The following is a 3,406-nucleotide window of genomic DNA, read 5'->3' on the forward strand; positions in this document are numbered from 1 at the left end:
TAAAAACATTCTTGGGGCCTAGTGACTTGGCCAAAGTAACTGGCCTAGTGAGGGCAGATCTGAGGCTCATACTAAGTCTCCTTCTGTTACTCCCTCCAACAGTTACACAGCAGGGTACTTGGAGCCCAGCATAGTCACATGGCCCTGGGGGCAGAAATGAAGCAATTTGGAAGGAAGCTGACCTAGGGAAAAGATTTGCAACTGCTCATGTCTGTGAACTTGCCCTTCTGGTCTCTACATTTGAAATGCTCTTCCCTGCTTTCATCTGGCTAATTTCTATTCATCATTTAAGACTGAGCTCAATATAGTTAAATGGCAGGGTACAACACAAATTTATAAAGACTAAAAGCCATTCAGAAAATATTTACCAGTCTACGGCCATACCACCCTGAACATGTCCGATCTTGTCTGATCTTGGAAGCTAAGCGAGGTTGGGCCTGATTAGTACTTGGATGGCAGACCACCTAGGAATACCAAGTGCTGTAGGCTATTAAAAAAAAAAAAAGGAAAAAAAAAAGAAAATATTTACCAGCTTAATAATTATATAAAACCCCCAAACTTTCACACTGGGGTAGACATTGCAAAGTTAAAAGATAAGCAGGAGGCTGGAAGAAAATATTTGTAACACATATAACAGACAAAGTGTTACTATTTATAATGTATAGAGGGCTCCTATAAATAAATAAAAAGAAATAATCAATTAAAGAAACTCAGGCAGAATGGATAAACAAACCATGGTATATCCATACAATGGAAGATTATTCAGTGATAAAAACAGGTAAAAGAATATGAATAGACAATTCAAGACTAGAAATAAAATGGGCAATTAACTTACGAATAAACCAGTAATCAGAGAAATGCAAAATAAAACTTCATATCATATTTCACCTATCAGATTGCCAAAATTTAAAAGACTGATAATACACAGTATTGATGAGGATGTGGGGAAATGGTACCTTTATATACTATTTATAGAAATGTAAACTGGTGAAGCTTTTTTGGAGAAAAAATTGGCAATTTGTACCAAACATTTTTAAAAGCACCACCACTTTTTAAGTATACTCTACATATATAGATCTAGTTTATTGAAACTCTGGCCAAAGCTTTATTTATGAAGCTATTATTCATTACGGCAGTATTGGTTTTAATTAGAAACAAGCCAAATATTCAACAGGGAATGGATAATAAAAATTATGGCACATTTATAAGCTACAATATTTTAAAAATGAGTTAGACCCCGAAGTACTGAAGTAAAAAATGTCCATGATATATGTTTAAATAAAAAGTGGTTTGCGAAATAGCATGTAAAGCATGTTCTAATTTTCTGGAAGATACAATTTTAGAACATTCTTACATTCTCAGTCATTCATTTTTATAATATTTGAATCTTTTACCAAAATAAATATTTTGTATGAAAAAGTTTTTTTAAACTCAATTAAAAACTTTTTCTTAACTAATTTTACTGTTGAATTTAATCGAAGGTCTGTCCTCATTGGCTAAGTGCTCTACTTTATATAAACATAGGAGAATTATTATTACTACCTTTCAGGAACTAAAATTAGAACAAAAACAAAACTCACAGAATTCAGCAGCTGTGGAATACCCTGAAAAGGATTCGGACTTGCTGACATAAAAATGTAGGCTAGACTTGGCAGTCACTAATTATCTGTGTGACTTCAGACTCAAACTCTTGGAGGCTTGCTTTCCTCATTTGCAAAGTGAGAATTAACAACAAGAACAACAATGACAACAAAAACAACAACAGCAAAGGTAAGAGGTCTGAGAAGCAAATGTGGGATTACTGAGGGCAGAGGGAAGATTAATGAGCCGAGATCATTAAAAAGATAGATAGGATTGATGTATACATGTCAGATGCCATCCACTTTTCCTTCTCCCAAAGTCCAGAGAATTGATTTACACTGGTCGCTGAAGGAATTCAGTTGCACAATTGAAAGGATAACCATAGTCATCTCACCTCTGCCTTTTAATCATGATCTGAGGATTCTAGCCAATGCAATGAGATCAAAAAACTAAAAGAACCCCCCCCAAAAAAACCCCTACAAAAAAATACCAACATTTACAATTGCTAGAAATGTAGACCCAAAATTATAAGACTCAAAACTTTAACCTAGCCTTAGTGAAAATTAAAAGAAACTATTGGTCGAGGGGTTTTTGATGAGAAAACTGGAAGGGAAATATATTTTTGCCAAAATTATTTGACAATGCAAGTGTTGTGCTGGTTATTGCCATCTTAACAAGAGAAGGAAGTAAAAGCTAGCACTGATGAAGACTAGCCAGGTGTCACCAAAGATCTAATTTATGATTAAACTATACATGGTTGCTTCTTGTCACCATGATGGCAGTTCCTCTTGATGTGTACACTGGTATTTGAAGAGAAGGAACTAAAGAGGTTCCATGAGATAGTCATCTGTTCGAGTACAAGAGGTTTCTTGTTTCTGTTTAATCTCACAGGAATGTAACCTTTAATCACAAGGCATGGAATAACTATAAAATTTGTAAAATATATTTATTATGACAGATCGTATTTGTTCATTTAGGCCACAAAATATGCTTGTTGTAGGAAATTGAATTTGTTCTCTTATCTGTAAATGAACTCAATGGTTTTGTGATAATTATTGTGCCATTTTATAAATGAAGTAATTTGTGTTGTGTAGACATTGGTTACCTCAAAGAATTGCTGGGAGAGCTGGAGGACCAGGTTTGAGGTTATGCAGTAAGAACCCCAACTGAAATTATGGCACAGAACTGGTCTGATGAGGACACATCTGCTGCCATCCCAGAGAAATGGATGCTGCAGTGACATTGCCAATGATACAGGGAACTGGAGGCTACCACCTGCATTGTCGCCACTGCTGATATCAGAAACCGGATGTTGTCACCATCTCCACTACTGTTAGTGATGTCTCTGTTTATTCCTTAGCTCCTGATTAAAAATCCAGGACAGTGCATTTGACTGGCTGTATCTAGGTCATGTGCACAGCCCTAACTGCAAAGGACACTGGAAAGTAAGTATCTGGTAGTTTCAGCTTCTATGGTGGGAGGCTATGCCTTTCACCAAGACTATAAAGATGGGGAAAGTGTTCCAAATATAGAAAATACAGGAAAGGAGTTCCAGTGCATAGGACAAGGGATCAGATTCTGAGAAGTCCATAAAAATTATAAAAATCCATGATAACAGGTTAACCCCAATCATCTTCTTACTCTGCACCTATGCCCAAACAAGTGAATGTTATAAGAAAATCACCTCACTGTGCTGATTGAACTCACTTTCAATTTATGACCACAAATATTAAACAAGCTGGTAACACAACCAGACTATTGTCCTTCGCTTTCCTAGTAAAATCATTTTTCTAATTTCTAAGATACTATTTCATATTTGTCTCCC

The 3,406-nt window shown here is 35.7% G+C and overlaps 1 pseudogene; it reads left to right on the forward strand.

Moving 5' to 3' along the window:
• Positions 1–370: 370 nt before the first annotated feature.
• Positions 371–489, forward strand: LOC120608019 (uncharacterized; annotated as a pseudogene).
• Positions 490–3,406: the final 2,917 nt, after the last annotated feature.

Source organism: Pteropus medius, unplaced genomic scaffold, assembly GCF_902729225.1.
Source record: "Pteropus medius unplaced genomic scaffold, Ma_sr-lr_union100, whole genome shotgun sequence".
Lineage (NCBI taxonomy): Eukaryota > Metazoa > Chordata > Mammalia > Chiroptera > Pteropodidae > Pteropus > Pteropus medius.